The following is an 18,944-nucleotide window of genomic DNA, read 5'->3' as shown; positions in this document are numbered from 1 at the left end:
GCAGATCCACCAGTGATGAGAGAAACTTTGGAGATTGAGGCTATGAGGTGACGACGTGGCAAGAGGATCGTGCAAAGGTAGAAAGAGAAACAGAGAAGGAGTTGTAGATGCTGAAGCAACAACTCAAGGAAGAACAGGATTTGTATAGACGAGAGAAGGAGTTGCAGCAGGAACAGGCACAACAGGAAGCACAACATGCATATACTGATGAAACTGCGCCCATACAAGTTATGGACCCATCTAGTAGCTGGCATGGAGCAGACTGGGTGAGCAGTGTTGTTGATCGATGCAAGGGTATTCAAGAGCATGGATGTCATTGTGTGCACGCATGTGATCCCACCCATTTGGCACACTCACCAAAGTGAGGACAAGAAGCAAGTCCAACTGAATTTGAACATGTATTTCGACAAGTTGGTGGGCATGGTCACCAACACACACTTGGAGATCAGGACAGACACTTGCATCAGTATGTTGTTAGTCCAGCTGCGCTCAAGACAGTGATGCACATATTATCTAACGAGTTGGACATAAGAGCCATATCAGTGTATCCGGATGCAACGGAGGCAAGAGTTTGCTTTAAGCAAGATATCACCATTGAGCACACAGACACTGTCACGAATGAACAATCTTGGACTCAGCTTGCCACCGTCAATCATCGTAAGGATGTTAAAGAGCTGGTCTTCCCACAACTATCCAAGTCTTAGTGATGTCTTTCATTGCTTGCTCAAGCTTATTTTGTCTCACAAGGATACAAGTGCAGATTGTATGTAACATATTGTTAAGTGGAAGTTCAAGTGTCAATAGCTAAATGTAATAGTCATAGAGTAGTTGAAGATTCATGAGGGTAGATGAACAGTAACAAAGGGGAATGTCAAGGGCCACCCCACCCTTTTCTATATATAGTACCTCATAACTCATTGTAGAGTATTTTGGTCAGCCAAGCTACCAATAGGAGTATCTTAGAGAAAGCTTGGAGAGTATTGTAACGAGCCTTGGCTTCTCCACAGTACAGAGCTAGTACATCTCTTTGGATGATCAGGCAGCAGTGACTGTAACATTCCGCTATCAGGACTAGTGGTCGGTCATGGTTGTTCTGTATGATTGGGACTTTCACTTATTAATATAACAAAGCCAGCACGTTTCATACATATATTGTTATTGTATTTTAGCTAACTTGTCTACTCTAATGATATATGTATATGTTTGCTTACACATGCATGTATGGACTCTTTCTGTATAAGTGTGTATGAATCTTACTAAGATGTGTTCTTGATTTAACCATCACTTTGGATTATCAGCTTACTTGCCTTCCAGTTTGTGATGCATCCTTTCTCTTGTGTTCCCTTCTTAACCACATGCTTTCACAGGTTTCCAAGGGGTGCACTCACCTCACTCTCCGTGTGATAGAACCATTCATACACCTTACTTGGCTTGTTGCGCATGTCACAACCTTGCTACCAACAAGGACATCTTACTTGCCTCTGCGCACAACCGCGGTCAAGGTGATACCATACGACCCACTGTTGGGACTCCTACACTAAATGATCTGAGTTCTAGTTCAGACTTCTTATAAAGGAGATCCCCTGACATGTTGGCGGGTCTAGCACAGTCAAAATGTCCTTATGTGGACAAGTTTGTTATTGTATTCAATGATGATACTATTGGCCCTCAATTTTGGTCATCTTTACCTATCCTCAATCCATTTATTTACCACCATATTTCATCCTTTTTCACCTATATATGTGATGAGGCTAGGTATTTCAACAATAATGCTACAACTCCCAGGGCTACCAGCTTTACTTATCAACCCAGGGTTCATACAAACTTGGAGGTGACAGTGCTATATGCATAAGTAGAAGTGAAGGTCCTGCCTATTGTCATTGTTTGTCTGGCAAGAGACCCCAGGGGTTCCAAGCCAAACTTCTATAGGGTCAGAAGAAGCTTAATTCTTTGATGGAAGGAGAGCAAACCTATTCTAAGAGAGAGCTACTCTACTGCAGTAATGAAGAAAACATCATGAAATGCTAAACTTACACCATAACCTAACTAACCAATTAAATAGCTATGCTAAGCAGAATTTCTAAATTAACACTAACCTAATGCTAATTATCTAAGTTGCAGAAGTAAAGAGCATCAAAACTAGACTAAGGTGTAACAAAGAAACTTAGGCTAAATCAGGTTTCAAGTGGAAAAAGCAATCGGAGGTCGAAATTAGTGAAAGGAGGACGTGAGGGAGCAACAGTGCATAAGAACTGTTGGATCAATCGGGTGAAAGGCAAATGAACAGTGGAGATTGGATCATAGGAGGTTACATAGATAGATGGGCGAATAGGGTTAATGAACAAGATGAATGGTTGAGGTCTTATCGCGAAGGCTTAAGCAACTAGATGGATGAACAGGATGAACGCACACGATGAACGGTGGAGATCATATTGCATGGGTTAAGTCAAGGGATGGATCGAGGCTAACAGGAGCGATGGATGGCTGAGATCTTATCGCGCGGGTGAAGTCAAGAGATGGACGGCAGAGATCATATCATGGGGAAAAGAAACATGTGGAAATGAGGGAGCGGGTTTCTAAGGCGGTAAGTAGTTTCTCACGCGCCCTTCAGGCTGTAAGCAGTTTTTGGAAATTTCACGTGATTAGCCTTACTGCGCGACATGTAGCACAAGAAAACCACTTTTCTTGCATGCTCTCAGGCGAATAATGTTCGTGCACTAACCCGCGTGAGATTGCGCGATAGCTGTTGGATCAGGCAACGCTGATCAACGGTGGAGATCAGCTAAGCTAGTTGGCGATCGGGTGAAGCGATAGCCGTCAGATCAAGCAAGGCGGATCGATGGTGGGGGTTTAAAGCACCTAAAGGTGTGGAGGTGACACGATGGCCGTCAGATCAGGCGAGGCAGATCGACGATGGGGACTTAAAGTTCATAAAGTGAGTGGTGGACTCCACGTGAGGCAGCAGTTGGAGAAAATAGTGAATCGAACGGTGATTGTGAAGGTTTGTTGGTGATCGGACGACGATGAAGCGATGCATGAGGAACATGCTGGAGGCGGTTTCAAATGAAAATGACAGAGAAAACCAGTGTGGGTGAACAAATAACTGTATTAAACAACGAACTCCATAGCTCATGCGAGAACCAGAAACTGTGTTTTTTTGGTTGCTGAAGGGTCTCTTCCTCAACTTGTGGTCCCGGAGGGAGGAGATAAGGCCAAGACACTTGCGCACAACTTGATAGTGATCTTTTTCCTCTAACTAACTTGTGAACTGAAAGAAGGCATAAATGAAAGTAAACTATAGCAAATGCAGCTACTGAAGCAGATGAACAGGAAAACCATGCATGATCTACGCTATATTGCTGTAATGAAAGTGCAACTACTTAAGCAAATAAACAATGAAAACCATAAGGCTACTTAAGCAAATGAACAGAAAACCATGAAACTACTTAAGCAAATAAACAGAATAGAACTCTATGCTAGCATACATGTATAGTAAAGAGGAGTTGTGGCTGCTTGGGTCGGGCCCTAACCCAAGAGCTTCAGCCCTCGAAGTTAACTCAGAGCTGGCTTAAACAAAACTCATTATTATCAGAAAAAGCATGGATTACAGAGCAAACTGTCACAAGTCTTTGCAGCTCAGAAATAAAATATAGTTTTACAATAAAAGTATGAATCCTAATGAGGTCCTCAGCCTCTCTACTTATACATTTGATAAACTGGTTTTTGTCCTTTTCACTTGCTCAGCTGTCTTCTAATCTTCAAAGTGATGGTTGTTTGCCTTCGAGCTGATGGAGGAATATTCAAATGGAGGGGTAGTAAATGAGGAGGATTTACCTCCTATAATTACTCTCACTTGTCCCATTCAAGTTTTTACCAATGTCTTTGCCATAGCTCCTTGCTTTTATCCTTTATACCTGCATTTCTCTTGCTTTTATCCTTTATTCCTACATTTCATGCACATTACACCACAAAGAAACATATCTAACTCTAACTCATTTCATAAACAAAATATAATCAAAAGTATGCAATAAGTTGTGAGAATAGTTGGTTTGACTAAGCTAGGAGGCGAATTAAGGCCAATTAAGGCACATATAATTACTCAATAATGAGGCTCATCATCACCCCCCTACTGAAATTGTTTCTCATCCTCTGAGAAACTTAGTCAATGTCCATGTTCTTCATGGCTCTGGCAGCCTCTCTAGCATCCCATTCTTCTACTGTGGTCTCTTCTTCTTGTTTATAGAAGCCTGCTTTCCTTTCTACTTCTTCCCACTACCTTTGTTCCTCTTCTTCTTTTCTCCCTTCTAGCATCCCTAGGAGTAGTGGTGGACTAAGTTTTAGGCCTATCCAATTGACCTTCAACCTTTGCATTGATTGCTTATATATAGGTGTCCTTTTGAGTGCCTCTCTCAACCTTTGAGGGAAGTGATATTCTTCGATCTTCAATTTGTGTGGCAGTGTTTCATCTCCTTTAGCAGGAATGTATATTATCATCTCTTAGTAGCCTAAACATATCCTCAAAATGTGAAATTGCTTGCTCTTGGGTAGCAAGCTATCTTAGTGCTAGCTAGGGATTATTTGCAATTAGATTATGGGTTCTGATTAGAGCCATGGGATTTGATTGTTCAGCTCTGATGAAAAGAGGTTCATTTTTCTTATAGGCCAATATTCTTTTCATCTCTGTAGCCCTTGACTTCTCATGGTTCCTCCATGATGGCAAAACTATTAATTGTAGATCTCCTAGCTCTACATTAGGATCCCAAATATTCATGTCTGTGAGGGCCATGTTGTGCAAGTAAAACTCAGCCATTTTGGCCCTATCTTCTAGTGCACTTTGATCACAAAGATCAATAAACTGCCTACAGTCCTGAAATGGCATGGTGCTCCTTTGTGCTAGTGTTTTAATCTGAAATTGCAGCCATTATTCTCTGAGGTAAGGAGTATAGGATTTAGTTGGCATCCTACACTGGATGGCCTCCAATGAGAGGCTGGCCATACATGCTAGCTGGTTTTCCTTTTCTTGCAGCTGCCCTCTCTGTTTTTCTTATATTCTTCCTTTTGTTGTTCTTTCTCATCTCCATCACTTTCTTCTTTTGTTTCAACATCATCCTCCTTGTGTTTAAGCATGTTCCTCTGTATTAGTTTCTTCTTTATTCATCTCATCCCATCTAGCTTTGTATCTTCTTCTTGTTTTGCCTCCTCCTCACTAGCAGAAGGACTAACATCACATATGAGGGTTTTGATGTCATCCTCTACTGGTAAGTCTCTGAAGACTCACCATTTTATAGGGATCCTGAGGTTTTGGAGGGCATCCTCAATGAGGATCCTGATCAACCCATGGTGAACTAACTGCTGGGAATTTCCTTCCTTTACTTTGTTGCTGGAGTCTATGAGTGATTGCATCAAGAAATAGGGTATGCTGAGTCTTTGGTGCGCTGGTGTTTCTACCCCAAATCTTAGTTCTTCAAGCATTCTCAAATGGTTGTCATAACAATATTGTACCTATGGACTCTTGCATTCTCTTTTGCCTTATTAAAGAACTTCATTTTTTCCACCTTTTCGTTTATAAACCAACTACCTATTAACCTTTACAACTTTTGATCAAATGATGCATATGAGTGAGTGAGTGGGATACTTACCTGTGGTCTTGATGCCATGCTGCAATTGTCAAAGATCAGAGGTGATACTAATGGTTATTCTTCTTCCTCCTCTGCTGCTTGCTGATGGTTTATTAGCTTTTGCAGGTGTCTGTGACTGAAGATTTGATGTTGTTGTTGTTGTTGTGGAGCTCTTGGATCTGATGTTGCTGTTGTTGTTGCTGTTGAGCTCTTGGATCTGATGTTGCTGTTGTTGTGGAGCTCTTGAATTTGATGTTACTGTTGCTGTGGAGCTCCAGGATTAACACTTGGTAATGTTTGGTGTCTCCCTTAGAATTTCTTGATCATGTTGTTGGCTGGTGCTGTGAGGATGCTGTAATGAATGGACAGAGGGAGTAGAAGTGTATGTAGATGCAGGGCTGATGGTAATGGTTGAGGTGATTCTATTAGAAAACACAATCTTCACCTGAATTGAAGCAATGAGGTGAAAAACAATAGAATTGATGGAGTGATGCATGGTAAGGAGTGGAGGAGATGAATATATGTGAGGCAAGGTTCCCTCTGGATCTTCTCTTTGCTCCTTGCTTGTCTTTTTCACCCACCTGCAAATAACAATTATGTTTTTTTCTTTTATTATTATATTTTTTTTTAAGAAACACCTAGGCTGCCTCATAGAGGTTTTCACCCTAGATATCTGCCCTGGGCGCCTCAAGGAAGGTTTTCACCGAGGAATCTTCTTACTCTTTTTCATTTTTCTCATCCTTGGGCCACCTTATGAGGTTTTCAACCCAAAGATGGGACTCAGGCGCCTCATGGAGGTTTTCACCTGAATCCTTATTCTTTTGTTTTTTCCTTTTTCAGTGACCTGATGAGGGAGGAGCTGGAACTTGCTCTACCATCATCACTGTCTTATTGATATTGTCAATGAACTCTTGTTTTTATAAAGGCCTCTTGTACATTTTCAATCGGTGTCCATTAACTAGCAATGGAATGGCTTCTTCATCAATAGTTCTAATTTGCACTAAACCATTGTCATGGCATCTTTCCACCACATAAGGTATGAGTGTTATAGACATTTTTGGGCACTGCAACCCCAATCATTAATGTCCATAAACCAAGGGCTCCTAAGTCCCTAAAAGTGTTGTTCCAACCCCTAAAAGAACAAGGTCAACTGATTACAGCATATCCCAAAAGTTATCCATGAAAAACTACTCAGAACTAGTCAAAACTGGACCATTTCACCTACTCCATGGTCAAAGTGTGTTGCATCCCACCTGAATACACACAGTAGGTGCGATGCATGTTGAAAACCCCTTCTATGGGGTGCGATGGGCGAGAGTGGACAAATGGCAGGGTCAATCCGCAAGGTGGAGGATCATGGAATCTTCCAGAAACTTCTCCTGTGACACTTGCCTCTCTGCATTTGCCCAGAGATAAGTAAGAGATCATCAATCTCCAAGTGGAATCAAGAACTATCAGAGAGAGGACACTAATCAAATCTCAAAAGCTGACTCACCCCCCTTGCAAACATCTATATATGGATCCCTCATCCCAGAGATCCGGGGAGGCTGGAATTTTGTATCTTGTAAGGAAGTGCTGTTGGTTTCTTGGTGTAACATCATAGCGTTGGGTGATCTAAGCTTTTCATGAGGTGAAGAAGGGCTTTCTTGCTGGGAGGATGATGCTGGGTCAGAACAATTGGTTGTGATCCTCTTTGCTCTTTCTTGATTATCAATAAAGCTATTCAAATTTTCCTCCACATTCTTGTATGATTGATGATTTATGCATTTGTGTGGTCAATATATATCTGGTCCTATATTGTTTATGATAATAGATCTATGTTCTTGGATAGTGTTATGCTGCTTTGACTCTGCAAGTGCTCTTTGAAGCTGGGTAGACAAGGAAGCGAGTAGCAAAGACCTATCAAAAGGGAGAGGAATCGAGCAAGGAACCAAGCGCAAGACAGAGGTTGGTCACCTTATTCCCCTCTTATCTATTTCTCATAAAGGAAAACGAAAGTAGTTTTAGTTTGTTTGTTTCTAAGGTAGCTACCAGCCTTAGTGGGACTAGCAGCTCTGCATATACACTAGTTTTCCCGATAACAAAATGGCGACTCCGCTGGGGATTGAATAGATTGTTTTTTTATCTGCATTTGTTTACTTTATAAACTTACAGACGGAGCCTGAAGTCAAGCCAGCTAGCCTTCGAACTGCATTTGCTATGCAAGTGCAAAGTAGATCAATGTTGCTTCAGTCTATCTCCGGGTTTTGTTTATGAATTAAAAAATTGATTTACAAGCTCTCTAATTGCCCTTATGGTGGCTCTAGTAACCTCCTTAGATCTACCCCTGTGATTGATTTACTGATTACCACTTGCCCGGCCTAAATCCCTGAACTGAGCTGCAAACTGTGACCCGGAACCCAGCTAAAGTCTCGTCCCTGGTCCATCGCACTGTGTCTTCTTTGAAACCTGAATGCATCACACTTCCCTAGTGTAGTAGGTGCATTGCATTTCAGTTTCCCTGTGCTACAGGTGCGCTGATCAGACCTCTTCTGCTCTTAGATTTTGGCTTCTGTGTTCACTCTTTTCAGCTCTATTCATGAGTTTTGCTGCCTGTAGTCAGTACACCTCTGTTGGGAACCCCCTTTCTTGCCATTATTCCGCCTCCATTGTGCAAAGAACTGTAAATGTTTTTATGTATTTTGAGCCATTTTCAGTTCTCTTTTGCAAAGAAGTAGCGTAATTGAACTGTCGTTTCTTGATTTGAAAGTGTCGCAAGTGTCATTTTCAGTCATAGAAGAGAATCTGATTGTTCTTGATAGTCGATTACACTGTTACTCTTGTATTGGATTTGAATTAGTAGTTTTTCAAGTGTCGAAAGCAAGTTTTCATTTCCGAATAGCAAAGTGTCGTCATTGTCCTCATTTTGTCTTGAAAAGAAACTTGTGAGTAATGTCGCTTTGAAAAATAATTCAGATTTGCGCTTAGCTTTCTTTTTATCATTCACACATTAAGAAGGCTGAAAACAAATACATGCATGTGCATTTGCATTTAGACTATTTTTTGGTTTGATTTAGGACAGTGCATATAGTGTGTGCTCTCTGCTCTTTGTTGAAAGAACACCATCTCTCTTTCGTTAGTAGCTAGGATTTTCAGTGCAAAAAGAAGATTAAACGACTGTTTATCATCTTAGATTGCATTTTAGGAATTGTACATCTACATCACGCGGTGAACCTGAAAGGCAAATTTCTTAAGCAAGATCAACTATAAAATAAATTTAATGAATCTAAAAACGCTTTGGAACCTAACGGACAACATCTAGAAGTCTAGGCTAGAGACGTATTCCGGCGTCGTAAAGCCTGGTAACTGTTGTTCTCATTGTTGGTTGGGTGATTCCTCCACATTGAGACGACAAGTGCCAGTATGGACTTGTGCTCCCACGTACCGTCGAGTATATTTTGGGAGACCACAATAGGATATATCCTTTATCCATAGGAAGTCGTGTCTGCCGCCCTATCGATCGCAATGCACTGAACACAGCATTCGGGAAGATTGACTGTCATACCGTAAAAAGTATTATGCAGTTTTGCGATTGGTTTGGTAATCCCTCTGTCTAGATTTCCAAAGCAGTCTCTTTTGTTCCTTTTCAGACTCCTTAAAGGAAAAGGTCCATCTGAGCACTTGTCACTTCAATCTCATTAAAAATTGAAGGCGACTAGAGTCATCTTTTGTTTTTTCTCGACTCTTAAAAATTGAAAAAGCAAGTTGTGTCAAAGCATCTAAAATTTATTTTAATTGGAATAAACATCACCTTTCCTACGTTGGTCTTAGGTTGAGAAAAATGGAGTCCACCAACCAAGGAGTTCCCCTTGGAGGAAATCCTAGTCCCTTCTCCTCTTGGGGAGATGTTGGTGCACCCCATATGGCCACATTGTCTCTTCCAGGATTGACAATCAGCTTGCCCGTATGGCTCTTCTCAACTTCTGTCGTTCAGAACACCGTGATTCCTGAACAATCAAGTCAGCAACTAAACGATACCAGAGTCACCCCCCAACCCTCTACTTCGTCCAATTCTTCCTCTCTTCCTTCCTCTTCGCTTGATGGAGCTAGTAAAGCCAAAAATCAAGTAGCCGAGAAGAAGAAGGAGAAGAAGACGAAAGAGAAGAAGAAGAAGGAGCCAAAGGTGAAAAGGGGTGACCAGGCATCGTCTAGCGAAAATCCACACACTGCACCATCCAAGCCTAAATCTCCATGTGTCATTTGCAAAGGAGACCACTATCATCGAGATTGTCCTTGCATCCCTTGGATCTTAAGGGACTGGTCTCCTCGTTTGCACAATCCAGTGTCATCAACCTCTGATGATCATGTTGGGAGTACAGCGTCAACTAGTGAAAGTGAAGCCCCTGGACAAAAGGGAAAAATAAATTTCCTGGTAAATTGTGTGAAGGCGATCACACCGTCCACCGTTGTCCCTTCTTAGACGAAGCTAAAAGAGTTTTGAATGACCGTCCGGTTTCACCGTTGCGACTTCCTCCTAGATATAAGAAACTCTTGCCGAGTCCGTCACTAGTTGAAAATCTGGCTGACACGCCCTTATGGTCAGCCGAAGCGTCTATCATTGAAGATAAGCCATATGAATCCACACCAGACGAAAGTCAAAAGGTCGAGGCAGCAGTTGACCTGGTCTTGCCTTCAGAGGATCAATCTTCAAATGATACAGTCACCGAAGAGAACAAGAACGACACCGTTCAAATTCTCTTCGTAAGCACAGATTCCAATGAACATGGGGGCAGTCTACCCATTCCTTTACCACAGGAAGGAAGTTCGTCAGAGTCATATCCGGCCGTCTATTCGGTCCCACCTCCAAGCAACCTGGTTGTTTCCTTTGACTGGAATCTACTAGGCAGACCCCGTTTACCGGCTAGTGTACCATTTCGAATCATTGCTCAAATATATAGAATGGTCATGGCCGGTACCATCATAGATGAAGGGGCTTCTGTGAGTATCCTTTCCTCAATTGCTTGGAAAGCACTTGGTTCGCCATCGCTTTTGCCTGAGATGAGAAATCTAACAGGCTTTGACAAAGGAACCAGTCGACCGTTAGGGATCCTTCCCAATGTGCCGATAACATTGAGAGGGAAAATCGTTCACATGAATGTAATGGTAGTCCAAGGACCCCTGGATTACAATCTACTCCTTGGACGAGACTATATTTATTGCATTGGAGCCATTGTCTCCTCACTCTTTAGAGTAATGTGTTTTTCGCACGAAAGAAGAGTGGTCAAGCTCGTAGACCAGCTTTCATTTCCCGGTTCACACATAGAAAATAGTCATATACCAACCCTGAATGGTCTTCTCAAGCAAGGAATGTCTCATCAATCCCCAGTCCATCCTCCTGATTAGCGCGAGTGATTCGGAGGATATGACTGAAACCCAGGGGGCATGCACCCTGGCCTGTTTCGACAGGAAAACCTTGGGTATAAGGTAGGTTTCCACGGAGGATATATGACTAGTCTGACACACCCGTCTATTTATGAAAATGGGATTAGACCGGAATAAGATACCTCCATTAGAAGGTAGGCCTTTCCCGATAGAACAAATGTTTTGTCTGCAAATTGAAGGGTAACCTGAAAAGGTAGGCCTTTCCCGCTAAAACAAATGTTTTGTCTGCAAATTGAGGGGTAACCTCGAAACTCTACTTTGCTATACCTGGGGGCATGCAAACCTTTTGGCATGCAAGCGCAGAGCGACCATTTATTTTTTTAAATTTATAGGTCCTCTAACCCTTTAAACTCGTAGGATTGGTCTTTTCCTAGCTTGCATAAAGAAAGGATCCGGGGCAAAGCTTTGTAAGGTGCAAGCTCCATAAAAAATGGCATCTTAGATGAGACATCCTTATTATACGACTGGATCGAGCAGTTTTAATGTGGAATTCAAGCTCGTTAAAAAATAAACATAAGCAATGAGAAAATGTTCCTCCAGAGTTTAAGCTCATTAAAAAATTAACCAATCCCCAGTAAATAACCATCGTGAATGTATTATCATCAGCCTTTGAAGCCTTGGTCGTGTTCTCATCATCACCTTCACTCTGTATTCGCCGATCATTCACTTCCACTTGATTGTTTACCCCTTTTGAGGAACAGCTGCAAAGAGTGATCCTGTTAGCCATCCTTGTGACACTGCCGTGATTGGAAAATTCCAAACCTTATCTGGAATCAGCTGCTACCCGAATCTATCACTCATTCCTTAAAAAACGAGTCTCCTTTCAGCTCTTTTCAACTGACTCGTAAAATATGAAAAGATTGCCGAGCCATTGGCCTCTCCAGCTCGTTAAAGTGACCGGAAGTGTTATCCCTCCTTTAGATTTTAATCTTTTTGGACTTGAGGGATTATTACACAAAAAGATCGAGTGCTTGTTTTGTTCGGCTCGTTAAAATTACCGAAAATTCATCACTTTTGTATTATTTTATACTTTTTCGGACTTAAAGGATTAGATGACGAAAAAGGATTTTTGGAGTTTCCTTTACGTCCCTTTTCAGACTCTCTAAAATTGAAAAGGACCGAGTTATCTTTGTCATTAAACTCGTTAAAACCAAATAGCGACAAACTTGTCCATACAGACAAGAACGAGTTTCACTATCGCTAGGCTCGTTAAAAACATAGCGATGGGTTTGCCCGAAGGGCAAATTATAGAACAAGCATATGTTATCCTCCTCAAGCTTGACAAAAATAAAGAGGTACTGGTCAGCAATGACTGGGGGAAAATTGGGAAGAAAACTTGAAGAAACTTTGTTGGTAGCAAGTCGCTCTTGAACATGACACTTTCACTCCGCATCCGAGTCGGGTTGGGTTGTTCCATTCACTGGTCACATCACCATGGTTCCGTCACACCATCCATATTTGGGGTTAATGGTACCAATCCATCATGTCAGTGTCGCCATTATGTTCAAGAGAAGTCGCTCAGAGAATTCACCTGTGTCTCACCCACTGCAATACATTTACGCTCCATTCTTTCATGACCGCCACCCTGAACCTTATATCACCAAATCGTTTTCACCTCCATTAAAATCATTTGCTCTGTTCCATGTCATTGATGTGGGATTCACTAAGGCCCTCCTATGACAGATCGCTTCTTGTCGACATCAGCTCATTATCCAAGAAGTCGATCTAGGAACAACCCTTTCAGTACTTTGAAGCTTGCATGCCTCAATGGCAAGTTTCTCACTTCCGGCGACAGGTTTACATCAATGGCCTTCGACCGAAAGATTTTGCATGGTGTTCGACGCCAAGTCCCTTATTCACACCACGTGAATTGTACTGTAGTACCTTGAGGGTCATTATCATTATCGGTGATTCCTCTCGCGCCTGTTAACAACTTACATCATTGGCTGGTAATCAGGCGATGTCTTTCCATGTTCGACTCCAGAACATCTCTCACATGGATCGACTTGTACTTTGAGTGAAGATCGAATGAGATTGAAGACCCCGGATCTAGTTTCATCCATCCAGGCTGCGATATATATTCAGGAAAATAAAAACATCAAATGTACATCACTACTGCACAGATAATCATGCAATCTAAGGGATGATGGCTCTACCAGAATCATCAGTCTACACTAAGACGATTGTCTGTCTCATGTACATGAAAATGAATTTATAAAGCTGAGCATGGGAATGCCCGCCTCAGCTAGATCATTAAAATATTATGAAGATAATGTATTGTATTGTATCTTATTACAGGTCGCCTTCCAGCTTGAAAAAACTTCGGATCCTCATGATAAAGCATTTCGCCCGACATCAAAGGATTAACGACCTCATGCTTTAGGGGGCAATTGTTATAGAAATTTTTGGGCACTGTAACCCCAATCATTAATGTCCATAAACCAAGTGCTCTTGAGTCCCTAAAAGTGTTGTTCCAACCCCTAAAAGAACAAGTTCAACTGATTACAGCATCTCCCAGAAGTTCTCCACGAAAAACTACTCAGAACTGGTCAAAACTGGGCCATTTCACCTGCTCCATGGTCAAAGTGCGTTGCATCCCACCTGAATACACACAGTAGGTGCGATGCATGTTGAAAATCCCTTCTATGGGGTGCGATGGGCGAGAGTGGACAAATGGCAGGGTCAATCCGCAAGGTGGAGGATCATGGAATCTTCCAGAAACTTCTCCTGTGACACTTGCCTCTCTGCATTCGCCCAGGGATGAGTAAGAGATCATCAATCTCCAAGTGGAATCAAGAACTATCAGAGAGAGGACACTAATCAAATCTCAAAATCTGACTCACCCCCCTTGCAAACATCTATATATGGATCCCTCATCCCAGAGATCCGGGGAGGCTGGAATTTTGTATCTTGTAAGGAAGTGTTGTTGGTTTCTTGGTGTAACATCATAGTGTTGGGTGATCTAAGCATTTCATGAGGTGAAGAAGGGCTTTCTTGCTGGGAGGATGACGCTGGGTCAAAACAATTAGTTGTAATCCTCTTTGCTCCTTCTTGATTATCAATAAAGCTATTCAAGTTTTCCTCCACATTCTTGTATGATTGATTATTTATGCATTTGTGTGGTCAATATATATCTGGTCCTATATTGTTTATGATAATAGATCTATGTTATTGGATAGTGTTATGCTGCTTTGACTCTACAGGTGCTCTTTGAAGCTGGGTAGACAAGGAAGCGAGTAGCAAAGACCTATCATAAGGGAGAGGAATCGAGCAAGGAACCAAGTGCAAGACAAAGGTTGGTCTCCTTATTCCCCTCTTATCTATTTCTCATAAAGGAAAACGAAAGTAGTTTTAGTTTGTTTGTTTCTAAGGTAGCTACCAGCCTTAGTGGGACTAGCAGCTCTGCATAGACACTAGTTTTCCCGATAAAAATGAGCCATCTTGTCCTTAGCTTGCCCTTGAAGTCTTTAAACCTAGAATCATATAATAATGCCCAGTCTCCTTCTTGAAATTGCTTCTCCTTGATGTGCTTGTCATGCCAAAGCTTCCTCTGAATTCATCCAAGCCATTCAAATGTAACAACCTTTCTTTCTATGCATGACTGAGATCTAAACCTAGTTGGGTTGCCATCCTCAATGTGTTATATTCAAATTCAATGGACATTACATCCTTTTTACCATAGACCAACTCATAGGGTGTAAATCCAGTGGTGGTCTTCCATGTTGTATTATAGGCCCAGGTGGCCTCAACTAGTCTCTCTGCCCAATCCTTCCTGTTGTTGCTCACTACCTTGCTTAAGATGTTCTCCAGTGCCCTATTGGTCACCTCCACTTGCCCATTATCTTGTGGATGATAAGGAGTGGAGGTCCTATGCTTGATTTTATGATGGCTGAGCAGTTCTTCAATCATGTTGGAGGTAAACTAGCTACCTTGGTCTATGACTAGCTCTCTAGGGCACCCAAATTTTTAGAATACATTCTCCCTTAGGAATTCAACCACCTTCTCTTCTGTTGTTGCCTTAATTGCCTTGGTTTCAGCCCACTTAGTGAAATAATCAGTGCACACAATGACGTGTTGTTTTTGCTTTGAAGGAGGGTTGATAGGCCCAATGAAGTCCATGCCCCACTTGTCAAATGGCTCGAAAGTCACTTGAGTTTATAGGGGCATTTGATCTCTTGGAGTAGGCTTTCCCATCATTTGGCACTGGTCACATTGACTAATATACTTTTCTACATCCTGATGAAGAGTAGGCCAATAATAGCCCGCTTGCAACACTTTGAATGATGTCCTTTTCGCTACAAAGTGGCCTCCAAAAGGCCCATCATGATAGGTCAGAAGGATGTCAAAGACTTCCTCTTCCCTTATAGACCTTCTTGAGATTTGATCTAGGCAAAGTTTGAACAGATTGCCCCCAGTCCAGGTGAAGGGGGTGCTCTTTTTGACTATCTTTCTCTTTTCTTTGGAGGGAAAGTTTGGTGGGAACTGTGTTGATACCAGATAGCTTGCTATATCAGCGAACCATGGGGAGAGAACTGAAATAGAAAACAAATGCTCATCTGGTAACTGTTCATCCACCATTCCTTCTTCACCTGCAAGTAAATTCATTCTAGACAGAAATTCAACAACAAAATTTTCCTTGTCAGGCTTATCAACAATAGTTAGATCAAACTACTGTAATAGAAGCAACCATCTTATGATTCTAGCATTCACATCTGGTTTTTTCATTAAATATCTGATTGCAGCATGATCAGTATGCACAAATGTTTGATAGCTTTTAATGTAATGCCTAAATTTGTTCAATGAAAGCACAATAGCCAGGAGTTCATTTTCGGTCACAGTATAGTTTAGCTCAGCCTTTGATAGGTTCTTACTGATAAAATAGATGGCATAGGGCAATTTCTCCTCTTCCCGACCTAAGGCTGCTCCTATGGCTTTGTGTGAGGCATCAGCATGAATATGAAAAGGGAGGGCCTAGTTTGAGCCTCTAAGGATTGGTGCAATGGTTAACTTACCCTTTGGAATGTCTAAGGCCTCTTGACAACTCTTTAACCATATAAACTCAGAATCTTTTGCTAACAATCCAAACAAAGGAGAGGCCAACTTGTTGAAGTACTTTATGAATCTTCGGTAGTATCCAGCCAATCCTAAGAAACTTCTGACATCTCTCTGCTTTTGTTGAGGTGGGACCCTTTGGATGATTGCTATTTTGTTTAGGTCCACTTGCAGTCCTTGCTGAGATATTGAATGACCTAGCACAGTCCCTTCAGTCATTAAGAATTCACACTTTTTTGGACTGAGAGACATATTCATTTCAATGCATTTGTGTAATACTTTGCCTAGGTTAGTCAGGGCTTCTTGGAAATCACAGCCATAAGGTGTAAAATCATCCATATAGATTTCCACAACATCATGTACTAATTCAACAAAAATACTTAAGATTTCTCTCTGGAAAGTGGCAGGAGCATTGCATAGGCCAAAAGGGAGGACCCTATAGGCAAAAGCACCCCAAGGACAAGTGAAGGTGGTCTTATCCTGGTCTTCTGGGAAGATTTGGATTTGGTTGTACCCACTGAATCCATCTAGGAAAGAAAAGAACTTTTTCCCTGCTATGCCATCCAGCATTGGGTCAATGAAGGGTAGGGGGAAATGATCCTTCTTTGTGGCTTTGTTCAACTCCCTATAATCAACACAAATCCTCCACTTCCCATTTTTCTTGGGTACTAACACTAAAGGAGAGACCCACTCATTGTCTGAGATAGGGTAAATGAATCCTGCATCTAGTAGTTTTTGAAGTTCTCTTTTGACTATGTCTTTGAGAGCTGGATTCATCCTCCTTTGTGGTTGCCTGACTGGCCTACAACCTTCTTTGATGTATATGTGGTGAGTACACACTGAGGGGTGTACTCCCTTCATTTCTTTATAACTCCAAGCGAAGGCTTCTAGGTTCTCTCTCAACATGTGGCATAGCTTTTCCTCTTCTAAAGCAGAAAGAGATGGGTTAATGTTCAAAGTCTTCTCTGGGCCAAATTCTATGGTTTTGACATGGAGTGGGTTGGAATTGGCCAAGCATAAGTCAATTGGATGATTGTTCTAGGTTTCCCTTACTTCTTCTTCTAATGGCAGTGAACTAGGAGTTGGACTTTGGAGCAGGTGTTCAATTAAATCATCCTCATCTTGCTGTCCTCCTCCTATGATTGCTTCCAAAGTATAAAGTTGGGCAAAATAAACCTCATCCTCTTCCTCCTCCTCCAACCATAAAGGTAAATCATGCTCTAGGGTAGGTTGAGCAGGAGGGTATAGGACTAATTGTTTGGACATATGCCCATTCTTGATGGTCATATTCCCAACTCTGCAGCTAATGTAAGCATCAGTTGTGGCCAACCATGGCCTCCCAAGGATGAGAGGGTAACCAGTAAGCTTAGCCTTAGGCTATAGAATTAGGAAATCTGTAGGGTACTCACAGGAGTCAATGAAGACCATCACATCCTCCGCAATTCCCTCAGGGGTGATTGTGGAACGATCTACAAGTTGTAGAACTGTTGTGGTCTTCCTTAATGACCCTTGGAGCTTGATCTTGAGCATGGTGTCCTTGGTCATCACATTAATGGCATCCCTAAGATCTATCAGAGTGTGTGGGACAATGGTGTCATTGATGTGCACATCTACCACAGGGCTTCCAGGGTCTAAATATTTTGGACATATTACCTACCCCAGCATTAAGTCAGACAACTGCCCAATGACATTGATGGTAGGGGCATCCCTTTTTCTTCTTCCTGGATGCTTGAAGCACTTATCCTTTATCAACTTATTATAAATGGGAACATCTTTGATTGCTTGGAGAAGGGGGATCTTTACACATAGATTCTTCAATTCTCCCAGAAGTTCAGTTTCTTCTGGGGTAGGCTGGAGTGGTTGGGTTAATCTCTCAGGAAAGGGTGGATTTACTTTAAGGTTGCTTTCCTCTTTTTCTTCCTCAACCTCCCTATGTGGAGAGGGAGGTTGGTTATCAAGTAGAATTCTCCCTGATCTTAGGTTGATATCTTGGATTTCTACAACATAAGTTGGGTATGGTGTTTCTACATTGTATGCTTGTTGAGCCTGCCTATTGTTTGGGTTCGGATTTGGCTAGGCAGGCATCTGGGGTTGCTTAGGTGGAGAAGTGTGCAGGAGTTGTGGTGGGTAGGTGGTGGAAGCAATAGGGCTGGAACATTGTTGAATTGGGGCCTCCACCCGTGAGGTGGGGTATTCCACTAATGTTGTGGCTGAACATAAGGTTGAAATGACTAGTTGGCTGGCTGGGATTGATACTAAGATGCACATGACCAAGGAGGGGGTGTAGACTAGGAAGGATGAGCAAGGGGTCCCCAAGAAGGTATAGTTGTGGTTTGGTTGGGGTTGTAATATGCATGGGATGGCCCTTGCATACCCTACTAGTATGGTCTAGGCCCAGGAGGTCTCCTTTGGTTGATGTAAAAAAGCTACTCAGTGACCCCTTTAGCTCCTTGATATACAGATTTGAATTCAGGTAAATAAGGGCACTTGTCTATGGAGTGGTTTTCTTCACAGACTGAGCAAATATTAATACAATTCAATGGACATTCGTTCCTAAGATGCCTCCTGGTGCATCTAGGAAAATGATGGCCAAGGCTCTCTCTGTGTCCTCTTGCTTCCTTTTGATGTTCATGGTGTCCAATTGCAAGGCAAGGGTTTGCATCATGTCACTTTTGAAATCTTCCAACATATTTCCAATTTCACCCTTGATGGATAAGTTAGAGGATGATGTACTGGCCATAGGTTGACTACCCATACCCTTTTTCCTGGTTGCCCTCGAATGGTTTCTAAAGACAGTCTTAATATCCTCATAGGGTAATTGGTAGACATATCCTCCTGCTATCATATTTAAGG

This window comes from Pinus tabuliformis, chromosome J (assembly GCF_031772625.1).
Source record: "Pinus tabuliformis cultivar Carrire ecotype Pingquan chromosome J, CPIR1, whole genome shotgun sequence".
NCBI classification, from domain to species: Eukaryota; Viridiplantae; Streptophyta; class Pinopsida; order Pinales; family Pinaceae; genus Pinus; species Pinus tabuliformis.
Note: the sequence above shows the minus strand (reverse complement) of the source record.